The 25,800-nt window shown below is 46.7% G+C and overlaps 2 long non-coding RNA genes and 1 other non-coding gene across 3 annotated transcripts; 1 reads left to right on the forward strand and 2 right to left on the reverse strand.

Annotated features, from left to right (window-relative positions):
• Window positions 1-2,073: 2,073 nt before the first annotated feature.
• LOC125111997 (uncharacterized) lies at window positions 2,074-16,162 on the reverse strand. The gene is made up of 3 exons (XR_007131008.1): window positions 16,090-16,162; window positions 14,698-14,923; window positions 2,074-2,142 (listed from the first exon to the last, which is right to left on the reverse strand). It is a non-coding gene; the product is annotated as an uncharacterized LOC125111997 (long non-coding RNA).
• Window positions 16,163-21,250: 5,088 nt separating this feature from the next.
• On the forward strand, window positions 21,251-22,336 carry LOC125112001 (uncharacterized). The gene is made up of 3 exons (XR_007131010.1): window positions 21,251-21,409; window positions 21,920-22,110; window positions 22,223-22,336. It is a non-coding gene; the product is annotated as an uncharacterized LOC125112001 (long non-coding RNA).
• A 3,155-nt stretch (window positions 22,337-25,491) lies between these two features.
• Window positions 25,492-25,594, reverse strand: LOC125114043 (U6 spliceosomal RNA). The gene has a single exon (XR_007131676.1). It is a non-coding gene; the product is annotated as a U6 spliceosomal RNA (small nuclear RNA).
• Window positions 25,595-25,800: the final 206 nt, after the last annotated feature.

A 25,800-nucleotide genomic window follows, 5' to 3' on the forward strand; every position in this document is an offset into this window, starting at 1 on the left:
TGCCATCCCCTTTCAGCTGATGGGCTTTCTGAACTAAGAGTAGGACACTTCCAAAAACAACGTGACCTTTCTCTTCTGTCCCCAGACCAGCCTGTTCTCTTGGCAACCTGCCACCATCAAAATGTCTCTGATCAATCCCCTGGGTCCCACAGAATTGACCTGGTGGCCCGATGTTTCTCTGTTCACCGGAGTGTGGTTGAGTCAACTGTCCTGGGTTGTCCAGCCCCAGGGGACTCAGGTCCCTCAGGACCACACTCAGTGCCCCCAGGTACACACCTCTCACTCCTGGACCAGGGTGAGCAACTGAGGGGGTGGGACGCTGGGAGCCATTTACTCTTGGATTCAGGATTCTTGGATCCTGCGCCTCCTTCCACTGTGTGCCCTGACTTATTCAGAGGCCAGCCCTCCCAGCCCCCAAGTTACAAGTAGGATTCAGTGGAAATAGCAAATAGCAGGCAGAGAGGTGAGCTGAAGAGGAAGATCACTTAAAAGTAGGAATCAGGTCCCCTTTTCTTTGACTTCCCAGCTCTCTGCAAGGAACTCTCGTATTTCATGAAAACTGCATCCCTGGGTTCCTCAACTGTGACACTCCCAGGACAACCCAGGACAGTTGACTCAACCACACTCCGGTGAACAAACATCATGGTGTATGCTGTAATAAACTGCTTCTTACCAGCACCTCTATCAACTCTTTGTCTGGGACCTACACCACAGCTCACAGAAATGCGGGATCCTTAACCCACTGAGCAAGGCCAGGGATCGAACCCGCATCCTCATGGATATTAGTCAGATTCGTCACCACTGAGCCATGATGGGAACTCCTCTATCAGCTCTTTAGAAGGAAAACACCTGCTATACGTTTAAAATCATGAAACATCCTAACATTTTAAAAGTTACCTATTTTCCTCTTAGAGATTTCTCAATGTAAATTAATAGAGTAAATGGCTTGAGGATTTTCGCACCTTTTTGGGGGGCAGCACCTGTTAATATCTTGTAGGACCCGTGTCTGAAGAAGCCTCACTGGAGGGGACTGGGTTTTGGTTTGAAAAGGGAGATGCAAATGGAAACCTGCTCAGGAGCAAAGGGGCCCCTGAGCTCTACCACCCTGTTTCCAGATCTGTGCAGTAAGGCAGGAACAGCAGTAGGTGCAAGGGCCCTGTGGTTCATCCCTCCCTCCTTTCTTCACTGGAGACAACCCTCTCTCTTTGGACCCCAGGGGAAAGGGCCCTGGATATAAAAGTGTGCCGGCCCCAAATGGGTGCGCTCCATTCTACTGCCAGAAAACAAACTTTGAAGCAGTATTTCAAGAGATCTCAGGGAAGCAGTCCCTACCTGGAAATTTGTTCTCCTCAAATATATCAGAAACATCAAAGATAAAATCAAACAGTGGGGTCACTGAGTAGTGTGACCCCCCTCAGCTAGTGGAAAGGCTGAGAAGAAATGCAGTACCTGAAAACCCCACCAATCCTGCAACCCCTAAACCTTTCAAGCATTTTGATAAGGTGCAGACTTTTGATTCTGCGTCAGAGTTTAGTGACTTAAGCTAACTCCACCTTCAAGCAAAACTTGGAGGCTAATACTGATTAATTGGCAGCCTAATCTTTATTCAAATATATCAATACGGTTAAGGCTAATATAAAAAGGCAAATATTTGCCCCTCGTGCTAAAGTAACTAACTTTTAAATAATAAATAGTCTTTGCTTGAATCACTAATAACCGTTCTTTATCCTTTTTCTCCCACGTTTTGAGAGATCTTGTCTAGCAAACTGTATTTGTTAAGTAATTAATTTGTTTTCCCTTTAAAAGACTTAATCCAAACACATATCACCTGGCTGTCTTCCCAGCCAAAAGCAAAGATGCTTGCTCTCTGAGTTATATTTAGCCGTGTGGTTTTCATTGTGTGTTTATTTTGTCTTAACTGCAGTTTATATTTAAATAGATGTATAGAACTTCTGTGATTCTGCTTACCAAGCTACCTAATGAATATGAGTGAATGCTTACGCTGTTGACAGGTCTTTAAAGGGATGGAATTCGAGCCCATCTTAATTCATTCACTCACTTGGTTTTCAGTGGACAACGCTGGGACCTCTCCTCCAGAGAGCTCGTTTCCCACTAAAATTTCCTATCCTCGGTGTAGTAAACCTGTCACCAAGATCATAAAAAATTGTTAGAAGCATTTATTAGATGCAGATCGTGATGTTCCCACGGCCCCCTCCCCACATGTGGCCCTCTCCCCAGGGACTCCATTCCTCCCTCCACCTGGTTCAGCAGAGGAAAGGTCGGGGTGTAGGGTGTGGTCTTCACCTCTCAGAGCTGACAGACCTCCCCCTTTCTCCAGGCAGGCGGCATTGGTATACAGTCAAGAGCTCTTTGGGATTCAGGGTTTCCTTCATAAGGTACCAGACTCTAATGGGTCTAGTTTACTTTGTCCTGGCATTCACCAAGAATAGATGCAAAGGTAAAGTTGTGATGGGATAGAACATGAAGGAAGATAGTATGAGAAAAAGAATGTAGAGTTCCCGTCGTGGCTCAGTGGTTAATGAACCCTACTAGCATACATGAGGACATGGGTTCGATCCCTGGCCTCACTCATTGGGTTAGGGATCCGGTGTTGCCATGAGCTGAGGTGTATGTTGGAGATGTGGCTCAGATCCCGAATTGCTGTGGTTGTGATGTAGGCCATTGGCTACAGCTCCCATTTGACCCCTAGCCTGGGAACCTCCATATGTTGTGGATGTGGCCCTAAAAATACAAAAAAAAAAAAAAAGAAGAAGAATAAAAGAATGTATATGTGTATATAACTCAGAGTTATATATATAATATTATATATATGACTGGGTCACTATGCTGTACAGCAGAAATTGAAACAACACTGTAAATCAATTATACTTTAATAAAAATAAAAAATAAATTACAAAAAAGGTTAAAGATGTGCTCTCAGCTTCCCAGGTGCCCAGCCCTTATAGAACAGACAGGAATTGGACAAGTGAGTTTGAGCACAGTGAGAGTGGGCTAACCTTTCTGAGATGGTCATCTTTACCCCTCCTAGTGCTTCTTTTCCCTCCATCCCACCCATCACCACCAGTTCAGGTCTGCAGTGCAGCTGGGAGTTCCTTGCCCCAGGGGAGCGGAGAGAAACAGGAACCAGGGTATCTTCCCTGCCCAGTTAAACTCCAGGAGCCTAGAAAATGCTTGGAGGAGCAAAATGTTTAAATCGATTCATGAGGGAAGAAGAATCCTCAGAGTTGCAGAGGAGAAACATGGGTGAGGCTGGAGACAGAAGCCACCCACCCTGCTTCCTAGGGGAACCCCAGTTGGGCAGGAAACTTGAAAGAGGTTTGTGAAACCTAAGAGCAGGGGCGCCTATGCCTGCTTCCCCTTAAGCCCACAAGGGTAGAGAGACTCGCAGAGGAAGTGGCTCTGGTGTGTCTTTGAGATCTCTGCCCCCTGAGAAGCACAGATGCAGCAGAACGAGGCCCCCATGCCCAGCACAGGGCGCAGGCAAGTGGGATACAGTTGTGGGCTCAAGAGGAGACCCATTGAGTGACAACCTAGGGCCCATGGATCACCTCCAATGCCTTGTACTGAAAGCTGCATACGGCCCCCAGGAAAAGTGAATATTGATTTAGGACATCCCACCACTCTAGGGAGAATGGAGACTTAAATCAGAAACTAGTGAGAGTGGAGTTCCCATTGTGACTCAGCAGAAATGAATCTGATTAGCATCCATGAGAACACAGGTTCGATCCCTGGCCTCACTCAGTGGGTTAAGGATCAGGCATTGCCAGGAGCTGTGGCGTAGGTTGCTGATGCAGCTCAGATCTGGCATTGCCGTGGCTGTAGCATAGGCAGGTGGCTAAATCTCCAATTCGAACCCTAGCCTAGGATCCTCTACATGCTGCAGGTGCGGCCCTAAAAAAAAGGAAGGAAGGAAGGAAGGAAAGAAGGAAAGAAAGAAAAAGAAAGAAAGAAAGAGAGAGAGAGAGAGAGAGAAAGAAAGAAAGAAAGAAAGAAAGAAAGAAAGAAAGAAAGAAAGAAAGAAAGAAAGAAAGAAAGAAAGATAGAAAGAGAGAAAGAAAGAAAGAGAGAAAACTAGTAAATGTTTTATACATTAAGTTGGGTTTATTTTCTTTTTCCTTTCTCTTTTTTTTGCCTGCACCTGCAACATGCAGAAGCTCCTGGGCCAGGGATCAAACCTGTGCCACAGCAGTAACCTGAGCCACAGCAGTAACCTGAGCCACAGCAATGACAGCAACAGACCCTTAAATGCTAGGCCAGCAGGGAACTCCAAGCTGTGTTTATTTTCTACCAGAGTTATGGGCTGAGTCTATCCACAACCCCAGCTGGAGATAAGGGGAAAGTGGCCTTGCCCTCTGCCCTCCTCCCCCTGACAGGACAGGTCCCATTGGGCCCCAGGTCCAGAGCTCCGTTTCCACTTCTCACCACCCCGCTTCCTCCTAAGCCTCACCCATCTTTCCAAACTGATGAAACCCTAGCCCCCCTGAGGAGCCATGTGCCTCCTTCCCCAGGAGCTATGAGCCTTCTTCTCAGGTGGTCCGTGTGAACCTAAACCTGGGGCTTCAGACAAAGGCAGGACAGTCTGATGCCAAGGACTTAATTTCAAAGACTGCAAAGAGGGCGAAGTCTCTGAGGCTGGACCAGGCTCTTTGGGTGTGAGTGTCACAAGGTAACTGCTAGTGAAGAAAGGCAGCTGGGAGAGTTGTGTGTCTTTTCCATTCACACAGATTCCTAGTCTTTGGGTTTTTTTCAAGTTTTCAGTGGCAGCAAATTGAGGGTGATCTGCCCTGTCGGTAAACAAAGGATGTTGCAGCCATCAAGCTATCAATCACTGCAGCCACACCAACTGTGCAACTGAAAGAGGGGACTCAGGATGGAAAAAAACAGGATACTGCCCTAGAAAGAGAGCAGATGTGTGTACATGAATAACTGAGTCCTTTTGTTATACAGCAGAAATGATCACAACCTTGTACGTTAACAACAAAACTAAAAAAAATAATAATAAAATAAAATACAAAAATAAGTTCCCATTGTGGCTCAATGGTAATGAACCCGACTAGTATCCATGAAGACTCGGGTTTGATCCCTGGCCTCACTCAGCGGGTTAAGGATCTGGCGTTGCCGTGAGCTGTGGTGTAGTTTGCAGACACGGCTGGGATCCCAAGTTGCTGTGTCTTTGGCCAGTTCTGATTGGAGCCCTAGGAACCTCCATGTGGGGAGGGTGCAGCCCTAAAAGACGAATAAACCAAAAAAAAAAAAAAAAAGAAGAAGAAGAAGAAGAAGAAAAAGAAAAAAAAAGATGGGAAGACAGATGAGGTAAAAATTTCAAGATCTGAGGCAACTCTGCCATGAATTGTTGTCAAATTACCCATCTCCTAGATGTGGAATCTGGCTGGGAGGCCCCAGTTTCAATTCTTGTTCAATCATTTCTGTTCTTATACTAGTCTCTCTTATCTGAACCAGGTCGCACTTCCTTCAAGTCATTTAAAATAGGGAAACTTTTTCTTTTCCATTGCGCCCTTGGCATGTAGAAGGTCCTGGGACAGGGATCTAACCCATGCCACAGCAGTGACAATGCCAGATCCTTAACCCACTGAGCCACCAGGGAACTGCAACATTTTCTTGATAAGATCCCAACTCTCAGTAGCCACCTAGCTCATAGAGAACGGTGTATGTGGAAACCCCAGATAATCTTTTTTTTTTTTTTCCTTTTAAAGGCTGCATTTGTGGCACATGGAAATTCCTAGGCTAGGGGTCAAACTGGAGCTACAGCTGCCAGCCTACGCCACAGCCACAGCAATGCTGGATCCGAGCCATGTCTGTGACCTAAGCTACAGCTTGTGGCAACGCCAGATCCGTAACCCACTGAGCAGGGCCAGGGTTTGAACCCACATCCTCATGGATACTAGTTGGGTTGTTACTGATGAGCCATGACAGAAATCCAGGTTTGATTAGTCTTTGGAAATGACATTTAAACTCTTCCAGAAAATGTTTCCCTGCTTCCCTCCCTCCCCACTTCCTCCCTCCCTCCTTCCTTCTCTTTCCTCCCTACCTTCTTCTCCCCTTCCTTCTCTCCCTCTTCCATCCTCCCTCCTGAGCAGCACTGTTGAGCATTTCTCTTTTTTATTGGGACCTGGCCAGGGACTGAATCCATGCCGTGGCAGTGACCTGAGCCATAGCAGTGACAACACCAGATCCCTAAACTGCTGAGCTACCAGGGAACTCCAAGCATTTCTTGAATGCCAGTCTCCACATTGATTTTACACTGGAATGCCAGGGGACTGAAAGTGGCTGTGGAATTGCCAATATTTCTGCCAAGTCCAAGTTCCTGCCAAGTAATAGAGCTCTGGGCTCAAAGTAAATTTCTAGAGGAAAAGACCAGCCAAAGGTGGCACCATTTGTCTTTGTTGGGAACTATTATTAATGTTAAACTATTAACATTTTTAAACACCTAGAATGTTTGTATTTTCCCCATTTGAAATTGTGACCTTGTCTCTTTCTATATGGTCCTTGGAGAATGAATGACATGGAACTGCTTTCTCAATAGGTATTTTCTTAAAAACAAAGCTCATGGGGAGTTCCTGTCGTGGCGCAGTGGTTAAAAAATCTGACTAGGAACCATGAGGTTGCGGGTTCGGTCCCTGCCCTTGCTCAGTGCGTTAACGATCCGGCGTTGCCGTGAGCTGTGGTGTAGGTTGCAGACGCGGCTCGGATCCCGCGTTGCTGTGGCTCTGGCGTAGGCCGGTGGCTACAACTCCGATTCGACCCCTAGCCTGGGAACCTCCATATGCTGCGGGAGCGGCCCAAGAAATAGCAAAAAGACAAAAACAAACAAACAAACACACAAAAAAACTAAAAAAAAAACAAAGCTCATTATATATGAGTGAGAACTTTAACTGTACGTTTCTTTAGAGGACATGCATTGAAGGGTCTTAAACCTATGCAAGTTAGAAAGTGAAGAACTGGAAATTCCCATTGTGACTCAACAGGTTAAGAACCTGATTAGTATCCATGAGGATTCAGGTTCAATCCTTGACCTCGCTCAGTGGGTTAAGGATCCCACACTGCCACAAGCTGCAGCTTAGGTTGTAGATGTGGCTTGGATCTGGTGTTGGTGTGGCTGTGGTGTAGGCTGGTAGCTGCAACTCTAATTTGACCCTAAGCCTGGGAACTTCCATATGCTGCAAGTGCAGCCATAAAAAAAATAATATAAAATAAAATAAACACATGGTTAGGGCTCAGTCAATGGTTTTCTCAGATTAGCCCATGTAAGTGCAGGTTTAATAGCTGAATATGGTTGTCACTTCTCATGGGCAATTTTTGTTTTCACATTTTTATAAGACTCTCTGATGCATTAACTCAAAAGAAGAAGCCCTGTGGGAATTTCCCACATTGTGGCAGATCGGTGAGGAAAGACCTGCCTGAGACATCAGGACCTTCAGGGAGTTTATTCAATTACTCCACCAAGATATTTTTTCTGGTAGTTTAAAGAAGAGCCACCCTGAATCCAGGGCTATAGGTGTCACCCAAGAATTCCTGTCTTCTCTACTTCTGCTGGCAATGTCACTTGTGCTGTCCTTAGAGCTGATGGTGGCCTGGGGCACAACCTTTGCTTTTTTAAGGCTGCACCTGCAATGTATGGAAGTTCGCAGGCTAAGGGTTGAAACAGGCCTGCAGCTGCTGGCCTATGCCACAGCCACAGCATTGCAGAATCCGAGCCACATCTGTGACCACACTGAGCAGGCTGTGGCAATGTCAGATCCTTAACCCACTGATTGAGGCCAGGGATCAAACCTGAATCCTCAGGGACACTATGTCAGGTTCTTAAACTGCTGAGCCACAATGGGAAATCCCCATTATTATTATTTTTTTAATCAAACTAGTTTTTTTTTGACTGAGCCACCAGGGAACTCCCCCTGAGTCATTAATAGCACTTCCTTTTTCATTTTTAAAATTATCCCAGTTTGGATGATAAATGGTAAAGTGACCTTAATCAGAGTAATGTTTATATGAATAAGGACAATAAGTAAAAAAGGGAAAAATGATGAACCATACTAATTTCTAGACTCCAAGATGCTTAGATTGCATCAATTTTAAGATAAACCACTGTGTCATGTACCATTAAGAAAGACAACACCCACTGTATGTGAGGTTGCTATAAACAAGTGCCCCAGACTGGGTGGCTTAAACAATAGAGAGTTTATTGTCTCACAGTCCTGAGGCTAGAAATTCAAGATCAAGGTGTCGGCTGGGTTGGTTATCTTTGGAGGCCTCTCTCCTTGGTTGTGGACAGCTGTCTTCCTGTGTCCTCACAAGCTCTGGCATTCCTGTGTGTCTCTGCCCTAATTTCCCCTTCTTATAAGGACACCAGTCATACTGGAGTAGGGGTCACCCTGAAGACCATATTTTAATTTCTTTTACTTCTTCTTTTTTTTTTTTTTTTTTTTTTTGCTTTTTAGGGCCGTACTCCTGGCACATGGAGGGTCCCAGGCTAGGGGGTCAAATCAGAGCTGTAGCTGCCGGCCTACGCTACAGCCACAGCAATCCAGGATCCAAGCCGTGTCTGCAACCTACACTACACCTCACGGCAATCCCGGGTCCTTAACCCACTGAGCAAGGCCAGGGTTCAAACCGTCATCCTCTTGGATGCTAGTCAGATTTGTTAACCAGCTGAGTCACAGTGGGAACTCCAAACTTGGTTACTTCTTTAAAGAGCTTATCTACAAATATGGACACATCTTTTAAATTTAAGTATAGTTGATTTACAACATCGAGTTAATTTCCTCTGTACAGCAAAGTGATTCAGTTATACATATATATATTCCTTTTTATATTCTTTTCCTTTATGAATTATCACAGGATATTAAATATAGTTCCCTGTACTATCCAGTAGGACCCTGTCGTTTATCCATCCTTTATAAACTAGTTTGCATCTGTTAACCCCAAACTCCCAATCCTTCCCTCCCCTTTGCCCCTCCCCCTTGGCAAGGTAAATACAGACACATTCAGAGGTACTGAGGGTTAGGACTCCAACATAATACTTGTGTGGGATGTAATTCAGCTTATACCATGCACCAGTTAAACTCTGGCATGCTACGGGTTGCTGGATATATCATAACCTCAGAGATATTAAAATGTAGACAGCAGAAGGAAGTTCCCTTTGTGGCTCTTAACTAGTATCCATGAGGATGCAGGTTCAACCCCTGGCCTCACTCAGTGGGTTAAGAATCCATCATTGCCACAAGCTGCGATATAGGTTGCACAACACGGCTTGGATCCAGCATTGCTGTGGCTGTGGTGTAGGCCGGCAGCTGTAGCTCCAATTCGACCCCTAGCCTGGGAATTTCCATATGCTGCAGGTTTGGCCCTAAAAAAAAAAAACAAAACGGTAGTGTACATCAGAACCACAGTACACATCAGAAGTACATGGTTTGAGAAGGGACAACAAGCTTCTCTGTGTGCTTTGGTGATGGTGAGCATGGAAATGCAATACGTCTCTTCCTCTGAATCCATCACTTTCCCCCTTTCAGCTCTCCGAAGACCTAGATGAGGAAGGGAGAACAAGCCGCCCAGATTGTGATCTTGATTGCTTCCCCTCCCTGGTGCCTCCCTCATTTCCTGCCAATTCTTCTTTTGTAACAGGGCGCCCAGGACTGCCCCTTCCTTTTCCCCTACCCACACCCACACCAGCCCTTCACTCATACCCGGACGGGTTCCACAGCTTCTGAACCGGTCTTCCTTCCCACAGCCATCCCCCAGATACCTCCTAATTTACCCGGACACCGGCATTGATGGACAGGATGACTCTCAAAACCTCGGCTCTGGTCATGCCGCACCCTAGATAGAAAGCCTCAGCTGGCCCTTGACTCTTGAAGACTAAAAACCAAATGCGTCTTAGCCTAGTTCTTAGGTCCACCTGGGCCCCACCCCCACCCCATCCTCCACCAGCATCCTCACAATGGGGCCTTTGCTCCTGCTCTGGGCCTGTCTGAATGTACCATGTAATTATCACACGTAGTTATTTACATCTGACTCTCCAACGAATAGCCACCCAAACTCTCAAGACTGCAACGTGCTCCATTAACCACACTGGCTGAGAAAGGGCTTGTTTCTCCTTGGCTCTTGCTGAAAGAATGAAAAGTATTTCCCCACCCACTACTGTCTCCCTCCCCCAGAGAAGGTAACCAGCCTTTGTGCCTGGAAGTTGACTTCCCTGAGCCCCCGGGAGAGTTAACAGCCTTTTTTTGTGTGTTTTCTGTGGGAAAAAGGGAAGCGGCCTGGTGGGATGGCCTCCCCATTTGTTGTCTGAAGTCTGGACCACAGGTTAAAATTGGGGGTCTGGGATATTCTTTACTTGGTCTTGAAGCATTTGATGTGAATTTGCAATAATCACTGCAACTTTCAAAAAGTGAGAGATTTCTGGTGAAAATCTAAATGTCTAGGTTCTCTTGGAAAACTTAAAGATTTAGCCTCTCTGGGCTTCTCTATTTACATGGCAAAAACTGACCAGATCCAAGTCACGCTGATCCCCTTTAGACAGGTCCCACCACAATCCCCACCGTTCCCTAAGGTCTTTACTGTAAGCAGGTAGGGTAGGGGGCCTCCATGGTATACGGAGTTCCCAGGCCAGGGATCAGATTCCAGCCACACCTGCAGCAACGCTGGATCCTTAACCCACTGTGCCGGGCCAGGGACTGAACCTGCGTCCCAGAGCTCCCAAGATACCACTGATCCCATTCCACCACAGCAGGAACTCCAGGAATGCCTTTCGTGACATAAGCCATTTTGTCATCTAAGCAAGACCACAATGCTTGTCCTGAAATAGGTCTCAGTAATTAATGATCTTAAGGGAACAAAGGAATGCAGAACAGAGGAAAGGCAGTCAGACAAGAGAGCAGTGATAAAGCAGAGTCCTAGTTCCTCCTCAGGGGATATACATAAATAATACATCTTTGAGGGAGTTCCCTGGTGGCTCAGCCAGTTAAGGATCCTGTGTCGTCACTGCTGTGGCAGGGGTTTGATCCCTGGCCTGGGAACTTCCACAAGCCATGGGTGTGACCAAAACAAACAACAACAACAAATACATTTTTGAGTTCTGTAAGAACTGAGGCCCTCACCCAGGTGGAGGACTGAATGATAATGTTGACCCTCCTGACATCAGTCAACTAACTAGAGCTTAGACTCTGTCGACCTTGGCCCCAATTCTATGCTGAATTCTCCCCTGCTCAAGCCCCCTCATGAATATGAATGTACCCTTCCCCAAGTCTGCTATTCAGGTAGTCACTACTTTGGGAAAGATTGCCCAGTGTTCTTGTACTTGCTGCAGTAATAAATAAATCCTTCCTTCTCCTGCTCTTTGGTGTGGTCGTGTCTTTCGGCTGGACACCCACCAAGAGGCAAACCCAGTTTTGGGGTAACAACACCACTCATATCATTCATGTATGTACCCACCAGTCCTTATGAGCATCTGAGTTTTCAACCCCAGCTTAGGCCTGCCAAGGACATTCGTCTGCAGTATTTAAGGGAAAGGAGATGGTGGCTGTGTCAAGTGAGAAGAGAGGAGTTCCTGTGATGGCTCAGTGGGAGCAAACCCAACTCGTACCCATGAGGACGCGGGTTTGATCCCTGGCCTTACTCAGTGGGTTAAGAATCTGGAGTTGCAGTGAGCTGTGGTGTAGGTCAAAGATGTGGCTCAGATCCTGTATTGCTGTTCCTGTGGCATAGGCTGGCAACTGTCCAGAACTTTCATTTAACTTAAAAAAAATAAATGTGGATGATAACATGAAAAAATATATATATGTGTGTGTATATGATTGGGTCACTTTGCTGTATAGCAAAAATTGACAAAACATTGTAAATCAACTACACTTTAATAAAAAAAATTTTTAAAAGAAAGTAACAGTAAGAGAAAATAGAAGCTAGAGGTCTACAAATAACCTCATTTTTGTATGTTTGATCTTTGAATTATAAATATTTCATAATTATAAAACAAGGAACTGCCATATGCCTCGGGGCGGCCCAAAAATAAAAATAAATAAATAAACACTACTAAATATGTTGTTAACATTGGAAAAGGTGAGGATATTTTTTAGAACATTCACTCTCAGAGTTCCCTGGTGGTCCGGGGGTTAAAGATCTAGAGTGGTCACTGCCATGGCATGGATTTGATCCCTGGCCCCAGGAACTTCTGCATGCTGAGAGTGTGGCCAAAAAAAAAAAATTCACTTTCTTCCCCTCCCTCGACTGTAAGTTCAGCTGTGAAGTTTGTTCTGACCACTGGGATACAAGCAGATGAGATGCTAGGGAAGTTTGAAAGGCATCTGTCAGCTTTGGCTTGCTCTCTTGACCTTTTCTATTGCCTGAGGATATATCTGGCCAGCTGATGGTTCTAGAGAAGGATGGCAGACACATACACCAAACCAGATCCCCCAGCTGAGCACAATCTTGTTCAGCCAACCCCCAGCAGATCCCTGAGAATAATGTATTGCAACCCACGGATGGCAGGTTTGTCATCCAGCCCTTTTGTGGCCATCATTAGCTAACACAGATTCCAGAAAAAGCCTTTTTCTCCAAAGACAGAGCACTGAAAAATTTGTGCAAACCGTTCCTGACTTTTCCCTTCAAATGGCTCTTTGATCCACACCCAGTCCACCCAGCTTCAAGAGGAAGGGGACATAAACCCCATTCCTCAATAGGAAGAATATCAAGGTCACAGTATAAGAAGAAAATGTAGGATGGGATGTATTTTATGCCTTCTTTGGAAAATATAATCCACCACAGAAAATTCTCAGAACATTTATAAGCACCATCCCTGTGTTAGCTATTTTCATTCAATACATATTCACTGAGCACCTCATATGCTCTAGTTACTGTGCTGGCGAGATAAGCAGTGACTATCACAGCGATGGTCCCTGTGTCAGTGGGCTAACCAGAAGAAAGCTACAGGATCAAATCTGCTAGAAGAACCCCCCAGTAACAATCCAGATGAGCTAACTAGCTGGAGCTGATTTTCTAGTGTGTAGGCCAGCCCTGGAAGACCAGAAAATAATTCTGGCTCTAAAAGTATTTTGCTATGATTGTGTCTGTTGTGATGGAAGCTTTCTTGGCAGCTTCTCTGAGTGTAGGATGAGGAGGCCAGAGCTCTCAGCAGGCTTAGAGTCCAATTCCATTTCACTCAAGCCATCACTGTAGCTTTAATGCAAAGCAGGTGCAGGATTGTTACAAAGAAACTGAAGCACCTGGTTCAGCTTTGCAGCCTCCTGAAACTCCCCAGTACAAAGTGTGGTCAAATGACCCTGGCCTCACCAGGAAGTTTTATCGGAATGCAGAATCTCAGCCCCACTCCTAAAATGCTGACTCAGAATCTGATTTTTTTTTTTTTTTTTTTGGCGGCATATGTTAGTTCCCAGGGCAGGGATTGAATTGGAGCTGCAGGTGCAGGCCTACAACACAGCCACAGCAACACCAGATCCCGAGCCACATCTGCGACCTATGGCACAGCTTGTGGCAACACCAGACCCTTAACCCGTTGAGTGAGGCCAGGGATTGAACTCCCATCCTCAGAGACAACATCGGGAACTTTACCTGCTGAGCCATGACGGGAACTCTAGAAATTACATTTTTTGAAGAATGTTTCATTGTGGTAAAAAAAAAAAAAAAATACAGGTAGGAGTTCCCTTTGTGGTTCAGTGGTAACAAACCTGACTAGTATTCAAGAGGTTGCAGGTTCGATACCTGGCCTTGTTCAGATTAAAGGATCCAGCGTTGTAGCAAGCTGCAGCATAGGTCGCAGATGTGGCTTAGATCTGGTGTTGCTGTGGCTATGGTGTAGGCTGGAAGCTGCAGTTGCAATTCGACCCCTGGTTGGGAACTTCCATATGCCTCAGGTGCAGCCCTGAAAAAAAAAAAAAATTAAAAAAAATTTTAAAAATACCATCTAAAATTTACCCTCTAAGCCATTTTTAACAGTACAGTCATCCGTGGCCCAGGAACTTCCACATGCCATGGGCCCAACCAAAAATAAATACATTTTTAAAAGTACAGTTCAATGACATTAGGTGCTTTTTCATTGTTATGCAACTGTCACCACCACCATTTCCAAAACTCTTTTCATCCTGCAAAACTTTCTCTGTCTCTAGTAAACCATGACTCCCCATCCCCGCAAACTGCCATCTTCCTTCTGTTGGGATGAATTTGACTACTCCAGGACCTCACAGAGAAGAATCATACAGTCTCTGGCCTTTGATGATTCAGCATTGTATCTTCAAGTTTCCTCCACGTGGTAGCAGACTCTGCACTGAACCAGGTTCTGGGTCTGCAGGTTGAAGGCTGGGAAGCCCAGCTTTACCAGATGACTAGGCTGAGAGGGGGAGGAGAGAGCGTCTAGAGGGATGTGGTCCTGCAGGGAGTGAGGCTTGCCCTCCTCCCACAGCCTCCATCTGTTGTCACCTCCATGGTCATGTGTTTGAGAGCTATCCTGGATTCCTGAGATCAACCACGCAGGATCTGCCAACACATACATGGCTGGACTGGCCTTTGGGCATCAGAAGTTCCCAGGCTCCAGGAAATGCATTCGTGTGACAGTACATCACTCCTGCAGACGCAGTGGCAGCTAGATGTCCATGGCTGGATCGCAGTTAACAACACGATCATAACACACACTTCGTAACACACACTTACCTAGCGCCGGCCACTGTTCCAAGCAGTTCTCATGCTTTAACACCTTCAATTCTCATGACAATCCTAGGAGTCGAAGCCATGAGGACCCCCATTAAGCAGATGGGGGAACTGAGGCAGGGACCGATGAAGGAACTGTCCCAATGGTGGAGTTGGGACTTGAAGCTGGGAGCTTAATGATCACTCTGTGCCTTCTCTGGTAATTGTTGGACCGAGGCTTCTGTCCAGCCTGAGCAAGAGAATCATGCAGATTGGGGGTGTGTTATAGGGAAGGGTCTATTTTAACCACAGAGTTTATTTTACATACAATAAGAAGAAAAAGGAGTTCCCACTGTGGTGCAGTGGGTTAAGAATTCGACTCAGTGAGTTAAGAATCTGACTAGTATCCATGAGGATGCAGGTTCGATCCCTGGCCTGGCTCAGTGGGTTAAGGATTCAGCATTGCCATGAGCTGTGGTGTAGGTCACAGAAGCAGCTCAGATCTGGCATTACTATGGCTGTGGTGTAGGCCCGCAGCTACAGCTCTGATTCTAACTCTAACCCGGGAACTTCCATAATGCTGCAGGTACAGCCCTAAAAAGAAAAAAAAAAAAAAAAAAAGGATCTGACTTCAGTGGCTCAGGTCACTGTGGAGGTGAGGGTTCAATCCCTGGCCCAGTGCAGTGGGTTAAAGCATCCGCGCATTGCCTCAGCTGCAGTGTAGTTCTCAGCTGCAGCTCACATTCAATCTCTGGCCGGGGAAATTCCATATGCTGCAGGTGCAGCCGCTACAAAAAAAAAAAAAAAAAAAAAAAAAAAAAAACCAACAACAACAACAAAAAAACCCCCAAAGCTAGCATGTCAGAAAATAAGCAGGAAACACTAGTCATCTGGTGGATTTTGTCTTAGAAGGGCAGAAAGAAATTTGGAGTCCTTGTTCACATCACTGTATGTCAGATAGGTTTCCCTCCTTCCTCCTCAGCCACCCTTCCTCTGTCTCCTTCACAGGCCCCTTCCCCTCAACCTTTTACAAAGCCTGCCCCTTCTCCCTACTCCCTTCCCCCTCAATCCTCCCCTCTCTCCCATGTTCTCCCACTGCTCACCTAGTTTTCCCTCGTTCCCCACCCCCGCTTTCCCTCTGCTCTCTCTCACTAATCTCTGTTGTTCTCTTGGCTCCCAAGTAGCTAACCCCAAGTTCATGTTGTTCACTGTGATCTTTCTTCCTGGTTCCAGATCATATTTCCTTGCTTCCTGGTGTCTCAGCAAAAATGTCACACCAAGGTTTCAAATCCCCGCTTCAGAAAGATGAGGCACATTGGTTGCTTCCCTGAAGGTAAATGAGGATTCCACTGTCTCAGCCCAAGCCACTCCCCTCATGTCCCTGCCCAAGTCCACTCCCCCAGGCCCCCAACTCACTGCCTGCTGACCCACGTCATTCTCTCTGTAAGGCTTGAAACCTTCCTGTTCTCCTCTTGGTCTCTGAATTTTCAGGCACCTCCCTCCCTCCTCAGGAGATCTCACTCTGTCTCCTACTTTGCATGTTGTCACTGAGCTCCAGCCCTTGTCATCTACATCATCTTCCAGCCCCTCCCCTGCCTTTTTCCCCAACACCCACTCTCCGGGAGCCTGGCAGGTGGCTTCCCCAAGCACACATCAGCCTGGGCCACTCCTGGGCATTGCCTTTTAATTCCAGCCCTGCATCTTGGGTGACTTTGCCAACTGCTCAGTGAAAATGACCTTCTCCTTTGCTCTTTTGTTTGTTTCTTTGCTTTTTTTTTTTTTTTTTTTTAAGGGCCGATATGGAAGTTCCCAGGCTAGAGCTACAACTGCTTGCTGGTCTACACCACAGCCACAGCAAACTGGGATCCGAGCCACATCTGCGACCTACACCACAGCTCATGGCAACGCTGGGTCCTTAACCCACTGAATGAGACCAGGGATGGAATCCGCATCCTCATGGATACTAGTCAGATTTGTTACTCCTGAGACACAGATTTTCAACTGAGTCATTTGTTTATTGTTATCAGAATGGACTAGTGGTTTCCTATGTTATCACTGTGTAATGCATAATCAGTAAACTATCATTATTTTCCTGCCCTCTCTCATGCCACTACAATTGCCTACATGAAGTTTTTAGCCACATTTTTGGCCATGGAGTCCAGTGTCTATCAAAACCGTGTGCCTCATTCCTATGTGCTTGTTAGCTAAGAATCATTGCCCCAATACCTACAGTTATGACTAGCTTATGAAGCAAAAGTTATCATAACATGAAACTATGTGCTAATGGACCATAACATAGTCTCCCCCTGTTTCACACTAGCAGCCATCCCCACCCATCACATCAACATTTGTGTGGTTTGTAGCAACACCGAAAATTACAATTCAAATTCAATGCAAATTGGTTCATATGGTGAAATTGCAAATCTGATAGAGTCGGGGTTTTCTGAAGTCAGTGAAAGTAACTTAGCAGAACTCCTCAAATCCTTGACTGAGACCAGTTAACAATCACCTAAGAAGACATAGAGAAGTAAGACAAGATAAAGTGAATGACAAGAATTCAGAGAAGGCCTTAAAAATTCACAAGGCCATCAAATATTTTTGTGGGGGAAAAAAAGTGCCCCTCTTTATGAATGTGATGTGAAAGTCAAAAATAAAGACTATACATTTTTTTGAGGCCTCACCCTAGGCATGTGGAAGTTCCTGGGCCAGGGATTGAACCCGCAGTAGTAACAACACCAGATCCTTAACCCACTAGTCCACCAAGGAACTCCTTACGCCATATTATATATATATATATATATTTTTTTTTTTTTCTTTTGGACTTGTCTGCAGCATTCATAAGTTCCCAGGCCAGGGAATTAAACCCAAGCCACAGCAGTGACCAGAGCCACTGCAGTGACAATGCTGAACCCTTAACCCACTGAGCCACACAGGAACTCTAAGACCATATAATTTTATCAGAAAAAATAAAAAGGTTCATGGGGTTCCTGTTGTGGCTCAGCAGGTTACATACCGACTAGTAACCATGAGGATGCAGCTTCTATCCCTGGACCCACTCAGTGGGTAAAGGATCCAGTGTTGCTGTGAGCTGTGGTGTAGGCCAGCAGCAGCTCTGATTTAACCCCTAGTCTAGGAACTTCCATATGCTGCAGATACAGCCCTAAAAAAGGAAGAAAAAAAAAATCATCAAAATGTTGGTGTCTTTTTTTTTCAGGATGATACCAATCAAATCTTTTCCTCTCCCTTTACCATAAAGTTTTTGTCCCTTCCGTGTGTCCCCTTTTAATGTCCTGTCTCCTCTCAGTTATCTGGGGTCATGACCCCTCCTGTTCACTCAGCAGGGAACTCAAAACCTTGCAGAGAGTGAACCTCTGGCCCCTTTGATGTCACCTCACCTGTGTCACCCTGCCTCCTGGTCCCAAACATCCTCTTTCTCTCCCCCTGGCCTTCCCAGCCCCCATGCTTGTTTTTTACTTTCTATTCTCACTGTCCTCATTGATTTGATCAATGAAATATCTTCAAAAGAAGAAAATGACTTCAAAAGTGTTGTTGGAATTCCCCAGCGGCTCAGTGGGTTAAGGAGCCAGTGATGTCACTGCTAAGGCTCAGGTCACTACTGTGGCAAGGATTCAGACCCTGGCCCAGGAACTTCTGCATACCAAGAGTGCAGCCGAGGTTGTAAGAATCAAATGAATTTACGGATCATAATAGAAGTCACCAATATGTATTGATCCTTTCTTCCATGTCTGACCATGTGTTAAAAGCTTTACATGGATTATTGCAATGAACTCTCCCTGAATGAGAGTAGAGGCCTTGCATGTCACAAACAAGCAAACTGAATTTCCAGGAAGGTAAGCAATGTCTTGAAGCTTTGTCAGCCATTGGAGTGAAGATTTGAGCCCAGTAGTATAAGCTCTGAACTGCTAGGTTTTGCCCTGTATGTAAAAGGGTTCTAGACTTGTGGCCAAGGGGGAGTGGGGTGGGGCAGAGATGGAGTGGGAGTTTAGGGTTAGCAGATGCAAACTATTACATACAGGATGGACAAACAATAAGGTCCTACTATACAGCCCAGGGAACTCTAGCCAATATTCTGTGATAAACCATAATGAAAAAGAATATGAAAAAGAATGTACGTATGTATATAACTGAATCACTTTGAGATATAGCAGAAATTGACACAACATTTTAAATCAATTATACTTCAATAAATTTTTTTTGCTTTTTTAGGGCCGCACCTGCGGCATATGGAAGATCCCAGGCAAGGGGTCAAATCAGAGCTATAGCCACCGGCCTGCGCCGCAGCCACAGCAACACTGGATCCAAGCCACTTCTGCGACTTACACCACAGCTCATGGCAACATAGGATCCTTAACCCACTGAGCGAGGCCAAGGATCGAACCCGCATCCTCATGGATACTAGTCAGATTCGTTTCTGCTGTGCCACAATGGGAACTCCCAATAAAACAAATTTTTTAAATTTTTTTAAAAGTTTCTGAGAGCTGAATGGGGCTTTCTGAATATGGGCGTGTTGTTATTACGCTTCTTCCCCCATTATGTGCTCCAATCCCTGGAAGACATGGAATGATAAAAAAGACCTCACTAGGAGCTCCCTAATGGTACAGCAGGTTAAGGATCTGGTGTTGTCTCTGCTATGGCTCAGGTCACTGCTGTGGTGTAGGTTCAACCCATGGCCCAGGAACTTCACGCTTCAGGCTCCACCAGAAAATTAAAAAGCAAAAGAAAAAGAAAAAAAAAAAAAGACGTCACTAAAAACATTGAGTGTGTGACTGGTTGCTTAGACCCCAAAATACTCCACTACTGGCACCCAGTGGCACCCATAGGCATTGCTTAAGCCCACGCAGACCAGTGACCCTGGTCTTTTGGCCTTGGAAGATCCACGTGGCTGGGAGTAGTAAAATAGCAGAGCAACTCAACCCAGGGGCCATTTCACCCAGTCCTCAAACCCTCCCCTAGCAGCCCTGGCAGGGACTAACCTTGGTCATTTTGCCCTAGCTTTCCCAGGTCTTGGTGGGTGGAACCAGGCAGAAGGACCTAAAAGGAAGTTTGGTTTCTGTTAGATAACAGAGTCATCAAGATATCTGTGGGGTTCCAAGCTGGCACAAGAGTTTGCTAGGATTTGCACGGGCAAATGCAAATAGGCATCTTACATAAGATGAGCAGGAATCCATCTGCCCTCCCCCCTCCCCGGGTCACCAGTACTGTGTTGCATCCTCACCTGCAGACACCCTGTTTTAATGGTCCTTCCTCTGCCCAGGCTCTGAGTGCCTGACCCCGTGGGACAGAAGTCTCACTGATATGCTTTGCATTTTTACTCTTTCAGACACACTGAGTTTGTCTCCAGGCAGCTTCTGCAGGGGCCCCGTTGGTGAGAGGGTGCTAATTTGCCTAACAGGCATAAAGGGGGTTTGTGTGTCACTGGTGCCCTGGGGGAGGGAAATGACAACCTGAGGACGCCCTGGAGGTGTTGGATCTGACTAAGGCAGTAAAACCACCAGTTTCACACGTCTGAAGACACAGGGCTGGGGGAAGGGGCCAGGAGGTAGAAGGAAGAATTGTTCTTGTTGACACAAGCAGAGAAAGAATGGAAGAAAAGCAAAGATCCCCCCCCTACAAACCACCAGACCCAATCTGGACTTTGGGCGGGAGGGAAGAGTGCTTGGGAGGGACCTCCCGTTCAACACAGGAAGTGAGACCCAGAAAAGCATCAGGATTAGGGCAGGTCTGCCCACACATGGCAAGGGCAGAGCCAGCAACCAAACCAGGTCTGGACTCCTCCCTCTAGCATGCCTTCCAAAGCTTAATATCACACACCCCAGGTTGAACAAACACTAAGCTGTTAAGCAGCTAATACATATGCCTGATGCAGAAGCCACAGCTCAGGTGAAAATCGTGAACCTACAGGGGAGGTATCTCTTTCAAGACAGTTTGGGTGGTTGTCAGGTCATCCGCCTGCCCTCCGGGGCCACTGCAAATGGTGTCTTGCTGTCTAAGAGAGTCCCGCAGAGGAGGTGAGTGGGCTAATATCCAGCTTTATCTTCTTATTTCACATGTGTCCTGGGTCTGGAGCTGTTTTCTGCCCAGAGGAAGGTGGGTACCATCTGCCCCCAAAAAGTGGGCACACAAGGCTGCATTAGCCAGGAGGGGGTGCCTATCTACAGTTCACAAGGGTCCCACCGGGCTGGCTACAGCATCCCACAACCATTCTCCCTTCTTCTGAAGCTAAAACGCCTTTTTCTTTGGGGGAACCAAGCCCAACCCAATCTCAGTCCTACAGCTCCGTGGAGCTGACTCCCTTCCCATTTCCAGGAATGGACTGATTATCTCAACTATAATCAGTTTAAGGATAGTCACCTGACTTCATGAGCATTCATTCCAGAATTATTATTGGAACTGTTGGTACTGAGGCAACCCATTCCCAGGAGTTGTTCCTCCTGGGTGGGGCAGGGGCGGGGGTGGGAGGGGCGGTGGAGGAAAAGAGGATGGCATTGTTTGAAGGCTTGGAATCCACTGTGTCTGACCAGAGCCCACCCTTTTACATTTCCCAGGTATATGAAACAATTCTCTCTTTGGCTTAGGCTGGGTTGTACTGAGTTCTCTCCCTTGCGAACCAAAGAGCCCTAACTGCTGCAGTGACTTAGAGTTTTATCTTATATGAAAGATCCTGTAGGCTTCTCTACCGGATTGGTCAAGAGAGCTTTCCAAACCTGAAACAAAGGTAATAAGACATCCCCCTCCCCCAGGGCTCGTTAGAAAGACTGGCTAGTGGGACTGGCATTAGCACACACCTGGGATGTCAACACTTTCTGTCTCCTGGTTCTGGAGGACGAGGAAGCACTTATCTCTCATGTCAGTAACAGGACTGTCAAGCAAAGACCTGCATTCTAAATTCCATTTAAGCTCTTTCTGCAGAGCTGGGTAACCAAAGGAGACAGCCATGGAAAATATATGACTTTCATTATTATGACATGGAAAGCAGAGCTGCCTAATTGCTTTTGTCCGCTGGTGTATAAAGATTGAGACCAGATGTGTTGAAAAAAAAAGGGGAAAAGAAAGAAAAAGGCTCGTGTTGGTCGTTGCTTTGAACAAAGCAGTCTGATTTCCTCTCTCTCTCTTTCTCCTCCCCCTACCCCCCTGTCTCCCCCCCTCCTCTCTAGGGGGAGGACCATAGGAAAGTCTTTTAACTGCTTGTAAGTTTTCATAACCTCGCTGATTTTGCTTTTCACAGAAGATAAAATTGTGAAATTGGCTTGAAAACTTTATTTTCGCCTCCCTCGATTCAAAGTGGAAGGGCTGGGCGGGAGTTAGCGGAGTGCTTCCTCTCAGGACAGCTGCGGGTCCCAGCGCAGATCGGACCCTCCTCCTCTGCGCTAGCTCAGCTCGGGAATGAAGTCTTCACGTGGAGATCCACGGGAATGGGTGAGAGAATGATCGTCTTTAAATAGAACCGCCCAGAGCCCGGCTTCTGTGTTTCATTTTCCAGAAGAGCCCTTAAATCTGCTTCAACATTTTTTTTTCTTTACCTCTCCAGTTATTTTTAGCACCCCCAGCCACAGAGCCCAGCAGGCCCGCAGAGGCCCTAATGACGTACCCAGTTGGACGAGTGGAGATCACATCTCCTTCAGCAAAGATACATTTGAAGCATTAAAAAAAAAAAAAAGGTAGATCGGAGAGGGGGTTAGGTGAGACGCCGGGCTGCATGGCCCTGATGCTTCTGTGCCCAGCCAGGGCTGCCCACTAGAAATACAATTCATTTAAAGATTACCTCATTATTTTCAAAATTAATCATTTTCCTAAAAATTAAGAGAGAGAGAGAGAGAGAGAGAGTGTGTGTGTGTGTGTGTGTGTGTGTGTGTGTGTGTGTGTGTGTGTCTGGGGATGCTGATTATTGGGAAAAGAGAAATCTGCCTCAGTGTCATTTCCGGGAAGGAAGGGAAGACAGATTCTAACACAAAACCTCAAAGGGGTTCCTCCAGCCCGTCCCTTTCCTGGTGCAGGACCTGCTTCCCATCCCTGGTCTGATGCTGTGTCGCTGCCGCATCTCAAAATACGTACAGGGATCTCGTCGCTCCTTTGGGGTCCTTTCTATGCTCTGTTAGAGCCCCCCTCTGTTAATCCCTGACTGGGGGACGATAATAACTGTAATTAATTTCCCTCACATATTTTATAGGCAACAAGCCCTCAGTGATAATACCAGAAAAGAAAAAGGAAAAAAAAAATTAATGGGACCGTGTGAGAGAACCTGAGATTCTACATGCTTCCACCGGCGCAGGCCACTCCCCCCTCTCCCGCCCTGCCCCGCCCTCTCCCAGGTCATTGCTCCCATCCTCACGTGCCTTGTTATTCCAAATCAGAGCTCCACAAAATTCAGACCTCTTTCCTAATACATGCCCTTGGCTTTAAATTAATTCCAAGCTGGTTTCCAAAGGGAGTGACTTGTATGACATTAATGAGAACAGCCGTTACAGAGAGGTTGCCCTGGAGAAGGCTGTGGACTCATTCTGGGGCTGTACTTGGGAGCCAGGTGACCTTGGGCAAGTAATTTAGCTGCTAGAAGCCTTGACGTCCTTGATGGCTCCATGGGGGTGGCAGGGGCAGCAGAGCTGGGGCCTCCTCTGCAGCATTGTTAGGAAGATTAAATGAGAAATGAGAGTGGGGATCACTAAGAGGGATTGCCATTGTGATTGCATCATTGCCTCCCTTGTAACATGAACCCCTGGGATTCAGGCTGACATCTCCCCAAAAGCATGACTCCCTCATAAAAAGGAATTTGACGACTTCAAAAAGTGGAGCACAGGAGTTCCCACTGTGACTCAGCAGCTTAAGAATCTGACACAGTGTCCATGAGGACACGGGTTTGATCCCTGGCCTTGCTCAGTGGGTTAAGGATCCAGTGTTGCCTCAGGCTGTGGTGTAGGTTGCAGATGTGGCTGGGATCCCGCATGGCTGTGGCTGTGGCGTAGGCCAGCAGCTGCAGCTCTGATTCAACTCCTAGCCTGGGAACTTCCATATGCCACAGGTGTGGCCCTAAAAAGAAAAAAAAAAAGTGAAGCATAGTCTTAGGTACAAGTGGAACCCAGGATTTCACCACATTCTCCTCCAAGGGCCTGTGCAAGAGCTGTTTGCTCAAATCTCCTCCTCAAAGGAGACATTCCCGAGTCACACCATGGAGGCCTGAAGGAGCAGCCCTGGGGGCCTTGTTCTGAGTCATGTGGTTCTGCTGCTCCCTGCCCCCTTAGAACTTCAGGGACTGGACCAGGGAAAGACAATCTGACCTGGGGCCACCTGTCCCAGGCTGGCCAGCACTTTTCCACACTCAGGAGTTTGAGTGGGGAAACTGGAAGGCACAGGCTGCAGCTATGGGATCCAGAGCTGACGGTCTGGAGGAGGAGGTGAGAGAGGAGGAAATGGTGGTAAGCCAGAGCATCTGGAGGTAGAAGATGGAGCAGACCTGTCCTTGGTCTCCTTTCCTGTCCACTGGTCCCTGGCCACGAACTACTTTTCTCTTGGTGTCGGAAACTCGAGGGACACTCCACACCTAGTGCAGTGGGCTGACTTGTGGATGCAAGAAAGACATGTTCAGAGTTCCATTGTGGCTCAGCGGAAATGAGCTAGTATCTATAAGGATTCAGGTTCAATCCCTGGCACATCCATGAGAACGAAGTTTCGATCCCTGGCCTTTCTCAATGGATTAAGGATGTGGCATTGCCGTGAGCTTCGGTGTAGGTCTCAGACATGGCTCAGATCTGGTGTTGGTGTGGCTGTGGCTGTGGCCAGCAGCTGTAGCTCTGATTCAACCCCTAGCCTGGGAACTTTCATATACCACAGGGGTGGCCCTAAAAAGGAAAAAAAGAAAAAAGAAAACCATGTTCATGTCTTAATGCTTGGAAACTGTGAATACGGTCTTATGTGGAAAAAGGGTCTCTGGGGGTATAATGAAGTTAAGGATCTTGCAATGACATCATCTTGGATTGTCTAGGTGGACACTAAATCCAATGACAAGTGTCTCTACAGGAGACAGGAAAGGAGATACAGACATGGGGAGGCAGACATGTGAGGACAGAGGTGGAAACTGGACTCAGGGATCGCCTGGATCCCACCTCCCCCTCCCCTACCCACACCCCCAAAGATGGGTGAGGCCAAGGAGGATGACCCCAGAGCTCCTGGCGGTGGGGCAAACCTGCCTACCCTTCCATTTCTGGCCTCTAGAATGGCGAGAACACTCTTCCATTGTTCTAAGCCACAAAGATCTTGGCAATTTGGTTTTTTTGTTTTGTCTTTTTAGGGCTGCACCTGTGGCATATGAAGGTCCCCAGGCTAGGGGTTGAATCGGAGCCAGCCTATTCCACAGCCACAGCAATGCCAGATCCAATCCTCGTCTGCAACCTACACCACAGCTCACGGCAAAGCCAGATTCTTAACCCACTGAGTGAGGCCAGGGATCGAAACTTCCGTTCTCATGGATGCTAGTCAGATTTGTTTCTGCTGAGCCACAACGGGAACTCCAAAGTTTGTGGGAATTTGCCTTTTTTTTTTTTTTTTTGCTGTTTCTTGGGCCGAGGCATATGGAGGTTCCCGGGCCAGGGGTCGAATCAGAGCTGTAGCCACCGACCTACGCCAGAGCCACAGCAACGCGGGATCCAAGCCACATCTGCAACCTACACACAGCTCACAGCAACGCCAGATTCAGTCATACATAGACACGTCCATTCTTTTTCAGATTTTTTCCCACATAGACCATCATAGAATACTGGGTAGAGTTCCCTTTGCTATACAGCAGGTCCCCACTGTGTGCATATGAAAATTATGGAACATTTCACGAATTTGCCTGTCATCCTTGCTCAGGGGCCATGATAAATTTCTCTGTATCATTACAGTTTTAGTATATGCGCCGCTGAAGCAAACAGAACATTCTAACCCCTGTTTCTCTGGAGAGGAAACTGAGGCTTAGAGAGGGTAAGTAATGGCTCAAGGCCCCTCAGCCAGGAAACAGTGTTGGGACCTGGATTCAGACCCACTTCTTTCCACCTGCCGTGATGCCAAGTAGCCTGGACCCGACACGTATACCTGATCTAATGTGGAAGCTGAGAACATGTCCATCCTTCTGGG

Source organism: Phacochoerus africanus, chromosome 1, assembly GCF_016906955.1.
Source record: "Phacochoerus africanus isolate WHEZ1 chromosome 1, ROS_Pafr_v1, whole genome shotgun sequence".
Lineage (NCBI taxonomy): Eukaryota > Metazoa > Chordata > Mammalia > Artiodactyla > Suidae > Phacochoerus > Phacochoerus africanus.